The sequence below is a fragment of the Haliotis rufescens genome, unplaced genomic scaffold (assembly GCF_023055435.1).
Source record: "Haliotis rufescens isolate VD_foot unplaced genomic scaffold, xgHalRufe1.0.p SCAF_2, whole genome shotgun sequence".
Classification (NCBI taxonomy): domain Eukaryota; kingdom Metazoa; phylum Mollusca; class Gastropoda; order Lepetellida; family Haliotidae; genus Haliotis; species Haliotis rufescens.
In genome coordinates this window covers 74,310,778-74,324,819 of record NW_025963890.1, presented here as the reverse complement: position 1 = coordinate 74,324,819, position 14,042 = coordinate 74,310,778, and the positions used below count along the sequence as shown (strand labels likewise).

Sequence of the window (14,042 nt, the reverse complement as noted above, 5' to 3'; positions counted from 1 at the left end):
ACGCCGTCTGGATACGAGGACTCGCTGAACTACGTCGCCGAGCTTACTACACTCTTACGACCAGCATGAATTTCTGAGGACAATTCTAACCCGGAATACCAATGGAGCCAAAATTGCAGTCTAGAAGCTATCAGTGTTAAATTAATTTGACCGTTTTCACAATATAATAAGAGAATACCCAATGCGTTACGGTTAATTACACATTAATAATAATAATTGCAGTTACAAGGCGCCAAATTCCACTCATCAAGTGAGTGTCGATGGAGCTACGGTATTATTATCTCGATCAGAGTGCACTCGGATTTTATTCTCATCTCCCTGGGGAGTATACAACCCAAGCTGCCTGTGAGGCCCTAGAAGATTAACAATCACATTACCATCTCATCCTTCGGGGTACCCATTCACCGCTGGGTAAATAGTCATTTCACGAACAAAGTCACTTGCCAAAGGAGACTCCGAATGTGCCACGTGTGCTTCGGTAGGGCAGGATAGAAGCCCTAAAAAAGCTAAAGGGTCCAAGCTGCCGAAAACTGTCACCCATCTAAGGAATCTCCGCGACTTTATGCCGCTAGTGAATGAATCTTTGAGCCCCGAGTCTTACGGCAATGGTCCGTACTTCCGAGTTCTAGTAGGATATTCTAAAAAATACTCATTGCCATTTGATGAGAAAAAAGAAAGAAAGAAAAGCGTAGTATCATCAATTTGTAACGTCATGAACAATGGAGTGAGTGAGTGAGTATGGTTGTACGTCGTTTATAGCAATATTCCAGCAATATCACGGCGGAGGTCACCAGAAATGGGCTTCACACATTGTACCAATGTCGGGAATCGAACCCGGGTCTTCGGCTTGAGGAACGAACGCTTTAACCACTCGGCTACCCGACCGCCCCGAACAACGGATGACTTCAGAACTTATATGTGATGATGCTTAAACGGACTTATCAGCATTGGGTATCGCTGAAATGTCGATGCTGTAATTTGTGCTGCAGTAACCTCTTTGTCTCGTTCAGTAGGACCGCGTGAGTGGTGTAGTGGACGGAACGCCTTCCCGGAGAGTGAAAGGTCGGTTGTTCGATCCCCGGCCGCTTCATGCAAAAAGACTTTAGTGTTCGACCTTAAGGGGCTAAATCAAGGACTGGTCGGCTTGGAGTCAGTATACTGTGTCTGAGTGGGGTATTCATGTTAAACTGCGGCATGGTATCTCAGTGGGCTAGTACTATAAAACCGGTGTTAGTCCGGTCTTGTACAAGCAGCCACACACACACACACACACACACACACGCACATGCACGCACGTACGCACACGCAGACGCGTGTATGCACGTCGCTATAAATGCACTAATCTTGAACGCGACGTTAAACACCATTTCACTTCACCTCCAGGGGGTCTGGAACTCCCCACTCCCCGTAAGTTGATGACTAAACGCACGTGTAACGTCATGAATAAATGACACATGTAACTTGTTCAATAAACGGCATGTGTAAGTTGATGAATAAACGACATGTGTAAGTTGATGCATACACGGCATGTGTAAGTTGATGAATAAACGCAAGTGTAAGTTGATCAATAAACGCATGTGTAAGTTGATGCATACACGGCATGTGTAAGTTGGTTGCGGTGTGTTGGATCGACATGCAGAATTCCTCAGTGAAATGTTAAGCGTCCTTCCATCGATAGAGTATGTAGTCCTGTCTAGACAGCTCCCTCACTCACTCAGCTATTTAGCTCACTCACTCACTCACGCCTGTCCGTATGTTGAAAGCAATGGAAGATGTCCAAGCATCGATGAGTACAAACAACATGAGCTCTATGTGATTTATTCAATTCAAGATTAAGTCGAAAGCATTGCGTTCATACAAAATATATTCATTTCGGAGCAGATAAAACGAAACCATTTCTGCTGAATGTGTTACAATTCGCTACACTAGTGACAAGACTGGTGGTTATTCGCCACCGGTAGCAGTTAGGCATGGTGTTACTCTTGACCAGAAGTGGCTTCGGATACCAATGGCAACGAGACCCTGGAATAAAGAGGGAAAAACTTTGGAAACAAGGGTAGAAGACATCAATCTCATTAAAATCAGATCTAAGTTCTCGCTACCGCTAAACAAAGATCTGAGGACATCCCATTGCGGGTCAACGACCTTTCATCTGGCCAATCAGAGCATCGCTTATCAGATCATGAAAGTGACAGTTGAAATGTGATTTTTGATCGTGCAACCTCGAGAAAACACTCACAGGATATTCCGAACGACAGTTACGGCTTTTATGTCTGTATTCATACAATCTAGACCATCTACTAGCCAATCCAGAATGTTCTTTTATTCAGCTTTTATTTTTTTAATCGAGTATATGGCAAAATATGTTTCGAAGCGTAGTCGCCAGTTTGAAACTCGTGCCGTAAAGATCGATTAAGCTGCCTTCTGATTGGCTATTGTCGACCTCTTGTTAGTCATTCCATTGGTCGGTCAAAGTTCGCGAAAGGTCGGTCTGACGTGACCCGTAATGGGATTGGGAAGACATTAAACTAATCGGTACTGGAAAGTATACAATGTAAGTACACGTACAGTGTACGCTCCAAACTCCAAACCGATTGTTTATGATCCTCGACTAGGAGGTCGAGTCAGGTGAACCCTGAACGAACTTTGACCTCCCAATCTAAATGAAGGTTGGGTAGGTTATTTAACCAGATGTCAGCTTTCGAAATCGTTTCGGCTTCGTGTCCTTATCACCTCGTTAACAAAATAGGGGCGGTCGGGTAGCCTAGTGGTTAAAGCGTTCGCTCGTCACGCCGAAGACCCGGGTTCGATTGCCGTGATATTGCTTGAATATTGCTAAAAGCGGCGTAAAACCATACTCACTCACTCACTCACTGAACTAAATATATCCCACATCGAAATTAAATATACCCTCGATAGTAACCATTTCGGGTTTAGATTTCATGGCGCTCAGGTACCGCCTCCGTGGTCTAGTGTTAGAGCGTCCGCCCGGAGAGCGAAAGGTCAGGGGTTCGATCCCCGACCGCGTCATATCAAAAGACGTTAAAAGATGGTACTTGTTGTTACCCTGTCTGGCGCTCGGCATTAAGGGGCTAAAACAAGAACTAGTCGGCTCGGAGTCAGTATACTGTGTCTGAGTGGGGTATTCATGTTAAACTGCGGCATGGTATCTCAGTGAGCTAGCACTATAAATCGGCATCAGTCCGGACTAGTACAAGCAGCCACACACACACACACACGTGCATGCACGTCGCTATATAAGTGCAATAACCCCATTTCACCTCACCACCATGGCGCTCAGGGTGTTTAGGATATCCACAACAACATAACAGTGCGCCCTAATCATATTATTAAGAGACGTTGACTCACCTACCGTGTTCGCTATCCATCACTGGTACGGCATGACCTGCAACATAAGGTACTTTTGTCACTATCCTCTCTTGGAAGGAATAACTCCCCAGTACATGTCCTTATCCGTAGCTAACTGGACAGAGTGGGCGGGATCGGTGACTTCATCGACGTCCATAATATCAATCACTGGCTTGACTTGTCCAGACTCAATAATATACAACCCGCCATAAATCTGGAATATTGGTGGGTGTCTCATTCTCTGTCACACTCTTTCTATATATGACTCTGTGTGTGTGTGTGTCTCTCTCTCTCTCTGTGTTTCTCTCCCTTCTTCGCCCTCTGCCTTTCTGTCTCTGTGTCTCTCTCTGTCTCACTCTCTCTGTGTCTCTCTCTGTGTCTCTCTCTGTGTCTCACTCTCTGTGTGTCTCTCTCTCTGCCACACTCTGTGTCTCTCTCTGTGTCTCTCTCTCTGTCTCACTCTCTGTGTGTCTCTCTCTGTGTCTCACTCTCTCTGTGTCTCTCTCTCTGCCACACTCTCTGTGTCTCTCTCTGTCTCACTCTCTGTGTGTCTCTTTGTGTGTCTCTCTCTGCCTCACTCTCTCTGTGTCTCTCTCTCTGTCACACTCTCTGTCTCATTCTCTGTCTCATTTTCTCTATCTATGTCTCTCTGTCTCACTCTCTGCCTCATTCTCTCTGTGTGTGTCTCTCTCTCTGTGTCACTCTCTGCCTCATTCTCTGTCTCTGTCTCTCTTCGTCTCTCTACATGTCTCTGTCTCACTCTCTCTCTCTACATGTCTCTCTGTGTCTCTCTCTCGTTCTCTGTCTCTCTCTCTCTCTTCGTCTCTCTACATGTCTCTGTCTCACTCTCTCTCTACCTGTCTCTCTGTGTCTCTCTCTCGTTCTCTGTCACTCTCTCATCGTCTCTCTACATGTCTCTGTCTCACTCTCTCTCTACCTGTCTCTTTGTGTCTCTCTCTCCGTCTCTGTATCTCTCTATGTCTCACTCTCTCTCTCTATATGTCTCTGTCTCTCCGTCTCTCTCTCTCTCTGTCTCACTCTCTCTCTGTATCTCTGTATCCTCTCTTCTATATGTCTGTCTCTCGTTCGCCGTCTCTCTGTGTGTCTCTCTCTGTCTCACTCTATACATGTCTCTCTCTGTGTCTCTCTCTCCCCGTCTCCTCTGTCTCTCTGTCTCTCTCTCTTTTAAATACATTTCAACTCACGGTGACACTCTCTGTCTCATTCTCTGTCTCATTTTCTCTATCTATGTCTCTCTGTCTCACTCTCTGCCTCATTCTCTCTGTGTGTGTCTCTCTCTCTGTGTCACTCTCTGCCTCATTCTCTGTCTCTGTCTCTCTTCGTCTCTCTACATGTCTCTGTCTCACTCTCTCTCTCTCTACATGTCTCTCTGTGTCTCTCTCTCGTTCTCTGTCTCTCTCTCTCTCTCTTCGTCTCTCTACATGTCTCTGTCTCACTCTCTCTCTCTACCTGTCTCTCTGTGTCTCTCTCTCGTTCTCTGTCTCTCTCTCATCGTCTCTCTACATGTCTCTGTCTCACTCTCTCTCTACCTGTCTCTTTGTGTCTCTCTCTCCGTCTCTGTATCTCTCTATGTCTCACTCTCTCTATATGTCTCTGTCTCTCCGTCTCTCTCTCTCTGTCTCACTCTCTCTCTGTATCTCTGTATCCTCTCTTCTATATGTCTGTCTCTCGTTCGCCGTCTCTCTGTGTGTCTCTCTCTGTCTCACTCTATACATGTCTCTCTCTCTGTCTCTCTCTCCCCGTCTCCTCTGTCTCTCTGTCTCTCTCTCTTTTAAATACATTTCAACTCACGGTGATACCGGGTTCTGAAGACAACACTTAAGTAACAGCCAGCCACTCTTATCAGCACAGGGGTCTCCTTGCAGACTGAGTTCCACCATGACACACACCAGCAGCAGGGTCACAGCTACCCGGAGCAGGGTCTGCAACCAACCAGGAAACAGCATTACAGAGACGGAATAACCTGGGTCTGTCACCGCTGTGATCAGTGTTCCAGTTACATTAAAGCATGTCATGTCATTGGTGGAGAAAGAAAGAGATGCAGGCTGGTGTTTATCATATTGGTGAAACCCACAAAACACGGCCACGGTGCTGACAAATCAAGGGTTAAGATCAAGGAAAATCCTAGATTCAAACCATCAGCGAATCCTGACACAACCCGAGGGAAACTACTCTGCACAAATGTTGAAATTGCATGAATGTCGATAAAGGGAAAATGTTTAGTTACAGTCACCTTGCAGTAAACCAAGGAAACTATTGACTATCGAATTACATGAAGAATTAGCCATTCAAAAATATAACCGCTGTTAGCTCTTTCCTCGTGACAAGAAAGTCCAGCGAACTGATAAATTTGTTTTTTGCCCCGGTGGAGAGAAAACAAGACAATGCTATTGAATAAAGCGTGTCATAACGTTCTTGAAACTGCTTATGAACTCAAATTGTTTCTTAAAATAGATAGATAGATAGATAGATAGATAGATAGATAGATAGATAGATTGTAGATAGATGGATGGAGGATGGATAGATAGATCTCTAGATGGGTGGATAGAAAGATAGATCGTATATGGATGGTAGATAGATAGATCGTAGATAGATGGATAGATAGACAGATAGATAGATGGATAGATCATCGTCACCTACCATCATGATGAATGGTTCAGCGTGTTGAGGTAGAGCAAGTAAACGATGTGTGAACGACTTGCTGATGTTCAGCACGTGTGGCACAACAGTCGGTCTTTATAGAAAAGTAGAAGAGGCGTGTCAAATAATCGTATCCATATATGGCATCGTCCAATCGGAGCCTACTTCACCAGCCAAGTACATTTCTCCCAGTAGTGTTTGGTTCAGTTGTAATCGAGATTAGTGTGTTAGTTTTGCTACATGGGTCGTTATATAGGCCACGCATGTACAATGCAATATAGACACTATACGGAACAGTAAAATTCACCCTTGAACCGTGACGTTGTATGTCAGAATGTATACCCCAATTTCTGTTTTAGGAGTATAGTTAAGAAAACATGTTCATGTTACTTTTTGTGACAGACGCATTTTTACTTATGAATACCATATATATGGAGATTTATATGAAGACTTATATAAATTAATTCGATCAGAATTTCAGCTTCATTGCGATTTCCTCTTACAGAACCTGCACACAGATATTAATTTCTCGCCTAGCCTAATTTGGTTCGTGTAAATCATCGTTACATTGTTGCTAATTTTATTTTGATTACATTATAATGTTGTGTAGATATTATAGAGTGTCACTGTACAGACGTCAGCGCTATGTGTGCCAAGAGTATGAAGCAGTTCACGAGAAAATATATGTATATTTTGTAGTTTTCGATCATGATCAGTAGGATCTAAAAGACACATACGTCAGTTGATTCGTGATTTATAAGCCACGTTATGAGTATTTCGTTCGAGTAAAAAATGCAAATATAACATAAATGAATACAATTTTGCGTCAATCGTATAAGAAATGTTTGTTTGTTCCTTGTTTAACGACCCCCTCAGCAATATTCCAGCTAAATGACGGCGGCCTGTAAATAATCGAATCTGGATCAGACAATCCAGTGATTGACATCAATCCACGCAATTGGGATACGTTAACATGCATTCAACCAAGTCAGCGAGTCTGACCACCCGATCCCGTTAGTCGCCTCTTACGACAAGCATAGTCGCCTTTTACGGCAAGCATGGGTTGCTGAAGACCTATCCTACCCCGGATCTTCACGGGTCCTTATACGAAATGAAACAACACACACGCTAACATGTCGTGTTGCCCCCATGCATCGGTACCAACACAGTAAAATACCAACTAAAATAAGGGGAAAGAAAGTGTACCGTGGTTTTTTGTGTGTGTTTTTTTATGTAACTAAACATTGAAAGAAGTGTTGTTAACTTTGATTATGTCTGTTTAACCACCAGTGATATCTGCAACCGTTTGTAAAAAGTAATCTGGTGTAAAAATGTATTGGTTCAATAAAGACTTGGTTAAGAAATGAAATTTGCAACTACATGACTCCTACAATGTTTGAAAAAAACAATCATTTATTTTCAAAGATAAGATGTCTAGGATACCCATCAGAAGTGGTGCTTTATGCGATTTTTTTTTTAATTTAAAAAAAATTAAGTCAAATATATGTTAGGAAATAAAACCATGTGGAAGTATTCTTTGTGTGCTGACCAAACGCCAGTACAGTTCATTTCTGGGACATAACATCGCTAAATATCGATATTTTCAATTGAGAAAATATATATTCTGAACCCACATGTCCACGAACCTTTCCCCAAACCAAGTAATCTGTTTGTTGATTTCATATGTTTGCATAACCTATTGACCACGGTCTCCACACGAACAAGCACACATGCACGTATATACCGACCCGGGGTACAGTGTAAGGTTAATTTGCTTAGCCTATAAATACACACTTCAAGATCAACGGTCCATAGATGAAATACAGTTGTACGCTAGACGATATCAACACGGGCCATAGGTGTAATGGTCTCGGTGAAACGGTTAACGCTATGCTTGCGACGCACTTGGCGATGTCGTTGAGGGGACAGCGCGATACGTCGAGGACTTCACACATGATGTAGTCACTAATTTCTTTGACACCAGTTGTCAGTATATTACGGTAGTCGGCTGTATTTAACGTTTCAGATACTATCATCATCATCATCATCATCCGATACCAATAATACTAATACTACATATAAATACTGCTAATAGGCCTTCTTAGACGTAGAATATTGTGCTGCGTTAAGCAACTACTACTTCTACTACTACTACTACTACTACAACTACTACTACTACAATAATAATATTAATAATAATAATAATAATAATAATAACAACTTTTCTAGGGAGTAAACTACTTATACCACAGATTTGCAATAATATTCATCGTCATACCCTACCGGGTACCCAGCCTTTGCTGGGTGAATCGAGGCAAAACGAAAGTTAATTATCACAGTTAGTTAAAACACCGCTACTGCCATTCGTTTCATGTGATTGAATTTACTGTTACAGAAAAAAAGATGTAAAACATAGTTTGCGAGTGGGTCAAGCTTTACGCAGCTTTAAGCAACATTCAGCCATATGAGAGGAGGGGGCACCATAAATAGCCTTCACGCATTGTACTCATATCGGGAATCGAACCCGGGATTTCGGCGATAAACATAGAAATCAACTATAAAAGATAAAAGTTCATGACAAGAATATATACCTGCCTTCAATGCAATCCTTTAGCAAGACATCAGCTGCAGAGAAGCAACCTTTGAGGTATTGCCTCCAATATGGATGTCGGCCCCGGCCATGTCGTAATGTCAGAGGTCCCAGACTTGCCTATGATATATAGGGAGTAGCAGTGAAACTATACCTCTCAGTGGATTTTATCATATGTTTGATTATAATTGGAAATTTCTTAATTATATACAAAAAATTAGCTGTATTTGCTGTATTAGTCAGAAAACGAAAAACTTTAAAAAACTAAAAAGAAAATATCGCACAATACACAACAGCTTATGTATATCTTATCTTTAAAATTAAATAATTTTGCTTTTTTAGGCAGAAATTAACATTTCAAACATTGCACAGGAGTCATGTGGTAGCAGTTGCAAATTCATCTCACTGCCCAATGTTCTTTGAATAAATTAAGTTTTACACAAGCTTACCCAGCCACAATTTACTTTTACAAGCTGTTACAGGAATGAGATATGGTTATATCAAATTTCAGTTTCATAATAAATATGTTATACGTTGAGCTCGTTATACGTTCTTTTGCCGTTGTTTTGTTCGCATTGATGTGCTCAAATTTGCATTTTAATTTTTTTATTTAGGGAAATTATTTCGTCTATTCTCGAAAGCATATATTCCCTCAAAATAGCAGAGGATAATGAAATATAAATGTTATGATCGGTCGTCAGAAGAATTCGGCTTTGAAAAATGACTGCCAGAGGTAGAATGGTTTAGGAACCAAAACTTACGGCCCAAACACACTCAAAACATTGCACGTGGACTATGCAATTCCTCCGTGCACGTTGGTAGGGGTCATTCTTGATTTGGACACTTCAGTGAATGGTCGTCAAATCGCTCTATAACATAAGTATTGGTGATTAATGTTATTTACAGTAACACGTAAGCTCTTGCTTTAATGGGGGGCACGGGTGGCCCAGTAGTCTAAGGCGCCGCGATTCGATGTGCTGAGTTGCGTCCCTTGGCCACGCCAGAAACCTATGATCGTGGGTTCGAATCCCGGTTCGCCCCGATTATAATTCTAGGTTTGTCAGCACCATACCCGTGCTCGTGGGTTTCACCGAAGTGGTAAACGTTTGAGACCTGCATCACTTCGGGCTTTCCTCCCACATTAAGCTGACACGCCGTGATATAACTGGAATACTGTTAAAAGCGGCGTTAAACCCAACTCACTCACTCACTCTTGCTTTAATGTAGTATTTGTGTTCAGACTTGGAATACGGTGTCTACAACGTGATGAATACTTTTGGCCTGCTTCAAACTGGTAGACTTCAACGACAGATAACAAATATGTCCCATGTGTCTCAACCTTTGGTTGGTGGACTTTGTAACAGATTTCTACGGACACAAACTGTTACTGATCGGCCCCGCTAGGGACACCCTAGGTCAAGAACACAAGTCCAGGACGATTTATCAGAAACCAGGCTTTAAGAAATCGATCCCAAACAGCCAAATCTCAGTTCACTTGCGTCAGGTCACCAGTGTTCAAGTTACTGACCAGAAGATTAGAAATCGCCTGTATGCTCGGCGACCACGTGTTGTACCACGGTTAACAATCGACACATTCTAACCAGACACCAATCGTGTTTAGAGGGTAGAAACTGGTGATGGCCGATGGTCTCGTGTAATGGTTTCAGTTCAGTCCAGAGTCTCCTTGGACGTTCTGGATAGTTGCGAACGTGTCTGAGGGCGCCCTAAAGGAGGCCGTGCGAACGTCAACGTAAGGCAACATAGCTGATTTCCGGGTATCTTCCCGAAGCAAGATGCTTAACTGACTGTAAAACTCAAGTTCCCACCCTTGCCGAACTTGGCTGGTATTATGAAGTTACATTTTCAATTTTTGGCTGGGCTAACGAGTCTATGCATAGTCCAATCAAAATCGCGCAACGAAATCGAAATCCGGTTCGTAAAGTGTCGTGCAGATTTCGGTCGATTGCAGGATTTGCAAAGCATGTGCATCGCCAACTCGATGTTAACAGATATTTTCCAAATCTTTTCATGTTTTTAATCAAGGTGCTCACGTGATTGGATGCATTTCGCGATGTAAGGCCAGTTTTATCACAATATAGACCTTGATTATGGATCAGATCGTCATGACTGGGCGCCGCCATTTTGTTTGAAGCAAATGCAAGTGATACGACAGGTGGAATCTTTGGAGAGGCTTAGAAGGGACATAACTCGTTAGAGCCACTGGTGGCGCTACGATCGAGCCAAGGAATTCCAGCCTAGTTCGGCAAGGGTGGAAACTGGTTAACTCTCTTGCCTCGGGAAGATTATATGGGGGGGGGTGGTCTGTAATGATATGGGGGGTGGTCTGTAATGATATGGGGCGGGATCACTATCTTGTCCATGGAAGGGTTGCTGCAGTACTACCGAGACGGTTGTGCCGTTTCCGCGCCATGCTGGTCCACGTTGTGTCCCTCAAGACGATAACGCTCGTGTCCACCGTGCATGTATTGTAACTGACCACCTCTAGCAGCAATGAATGAATTGATCAGCCATGGGTCGCGACCTTTCCACCCAAAAGCACGTCTGGGACATGATCGGGAGACGTGTACGCTGACGTCAAAGACCACCACTACATTGTCCAAACTGGGTCAGGTGCTGCAAGAAGAGTGGGAAGATCCTCTCAAATTGTCTTTGCGTGATTGATTCGGAGTTTTTACTAGTTAACGGTTGCATAGAAAATAATGCAGTATGTATGTAACTATCCGGAGTATTTCGGACTATGTAAAGGAATGTTTTACCATTTGTGGGGGTATGACCCCTTACTGATGAAGACAACTCAAACTTTCATATACTTCACTCCACACCCCTGTCGTTTTTGCTTGTTTGCATTCTTACAATACACCGCCACCATGCTCTGTTGATTGTCATGTTACACCTAGCCCTTCCCTTTTCTTATCCCTACATAACCATCACTCGATACCGCTTTGTATTCTGTGATCATGTGTTATTTTCTCCAACGCATGTTTGGAGAGTATATTTGTTGTTTTGACGACCGTATTTGGGTAACATAAACACAAATTGACCGCACGTCACTGATCGTGACGTCATTGATTCGTGTGTACAACGAACATCATTTACTGAGGCGCACCACAAAGCGTAACGTCATTGTTTTGTGTGTATGGCAAACGCTCTTTATGAGATTGTTAGGTATTGCCATAAAGCACTTCTTAAGTACTTCTAATTTTGACAGCTGAATCTTCTTGCGAAAAGTATATCCTGCTTTAAAGATAATCATCGATACCTACCAAAAGGCTGGAAGACCTAAAGTCTCACGTGCCCTACATACGGCACAGTGGAATCCTTTTTCTGTTCTTGTCAGCTGTGAAACATCGTCATTGAACTTACCCCTTTCTTCCAGCAAACATCGTAGTATCTGCTGGTAATAACTGATACTCGATCACGACCTTTAACGTGAGTGCTGGCTACTTTTCACTTGTAGCAGTGAACGCCTATTGCATATGCTTTTGAAAGCAGCAACATAAACACCGTCTTTAGCTAAAAGGAATGCCATTTCTGGAACGAGTTTCTCAATTGAGCTCTTCACTTCAAAGGCACAGTTTCAAATGGATTCACCCTTGATACGGTCAATATAAAAGAATAATTTTATAATTTCGTTTTACATTCATTTGAATGGTTATGGGTAAAACATTATAAGATTAGAGCAGTCATAAATCCAGGGACAATAGGCGTCGTCCTTATTATATTGGTCAATTATGCAGCTACATACCAATATTATATACCAAATATCGCAAGCGTTGTACCGTGGATAACGCTTTAATTTAATGTTTACTTCGGAAAGTACATATGTTTGTGCGAGCATGTGTACCAACAGCAAACACCAAGGGAAGCCTGAAAACATTTTTAAATGGGCATTTTAGGCGTCAGCGAAACATTATTTTATTGTAAACTGATTCTTTTTCAGAGAGAAACTGGCATGGTGAAATTGTCTTTGTCTAATTGAGGTAACTGTTAAGTGTTATAGATTAATTTTATTCACACAAAAACGTATTTGAATCCATATTGCTTGAATTGCCAATTGATTCGAGTCTGAGGCGTCTGTGAGGTTTTCAATCACTAGCTCATTCACTGTGCAGAGTTGCGTCCCTTGGGCACACCAGAAACCGATCATTGCGTTCTCGAATCCCGTTTCGACCCGACTGTTTTTGAGTTTGTTAGCACCATACCTGTGCTCACGGGTTTCACCAAAGTCGTACACGACTGAGACCTGCATAACAATGGGCTTTCCTCCTACATTCATCTTCCCGCAGCATGGGAGTTAACTGACTGTAAAAGTCCAGTTTCATTTAACACTCTTTCCTCGGTAATATGTCCAATATTCAGATGACATGACGTGATGTAGTGAGTGAGTGAGCATGGTTTTATGCCGCTTTTAGCAATATTCCAGCAATATCACGGCGGGGGACACCGGAAATGGGCTTCACACATTGTACCCATGTCGGAAATCGAACCCGGGTCTTCGGCGTGACGAGCGAACGCTTTAACCACTAGGCTACCCGATCGCCCCCGCTGTGATATAACTGGAATAGAGTTAAAAGCGGCCTTAAAACCAAACTCACTTTCTCCCGACTTCATTTTTCTAATTTGGCTAGTCAAATCAACTAATAATGCGTTTTATAAATACTTTACATAGAATGTGTTTGATACTCTTAAGAAACCTGGCGGACATACTTACAACTAATACAGTCACTACTGTCAAGGACGCCCTATAGATAGTGCAGCATGACACATAGTTCAAAAGTACTCTCTCACGTTGCAGGAAACGTGCATTCAGAGTTCGTCACTTCAAAAGGGAAATCATATTATCCATTCATTTTATACACGTACTGTATATAATATTTATATTGATCTTATCAGGAACTTTCTACCCCGCACCGAGTGTATAACGATTTAATAATGAAAACACATCTCTGTTTGGATTCCTACAAGGAACAGGTTTGGAACCGTCTCTGTCTAGACTTACTGACAGAACTACAAAAAGCCTACTAGTTAACGGTTTCATAGAAAATAATGTAGTACGTATGTAACTATTTAAAAAGGGTGCTAACTTTCTGGGGCATAAAACTTCCTCCGGGAATGTAATGTGTTCTTATTGACTCCCGCGTTTGAATAGGTACTTGAGACAGGCGTGTCCTTGAGTTGTCAGGTCGAGGACAGAAGAACGTCTTGGCTTGTGTATTCATCTATGGCTTGTCAATTCAAGACCCTGGAATGAAAACCACAAGTGCATTTAAATAAAAAGTGAGTGAGTGAGTGAGTATGGTTTTACGCCGCTTTTAGCAATATTCCAGCAATATTACGGCGGGGGACACCAGAAATGGGCTTCACACATTGTACCCATGTCGGGAATCGAACCCGGGTCTTC

At 42.5% G+C, this 14,042-nt stretch overlaps 1 long non-coding RNA gene across 2 annotated transcripts; it reads right to left on the bottom strand.

Annotated features, from left to right (window-relative positions):
• Positions 1 to 1,802: 1,802 nt before the first annotated feature.
• LOC124133283 lies at positions 1,803 to 6,178 on the bottom strand. 2 transcript variants are annotated; one of them, XR_006860906.2, is made up of 4 exons: positions 6,031 to 6,178; positions 5,182 to 5,312; positions 3,370 to 3,406; positions 1,803 to 2,022 (listed from the first exon to the last, which is right to left on the bottom strand). It is a non-coding gene; the product is annotated as an uncharacterized LOC124133283 (long non-coding RNA). The 2 variants fall into 2 exon arrangements; XR_006860905.2 differs by having other exon boundaries at positions 3,374 to 3,406.
• Positions 6,179 to 14,042: the final 7,864 nt, after the last annotated feature.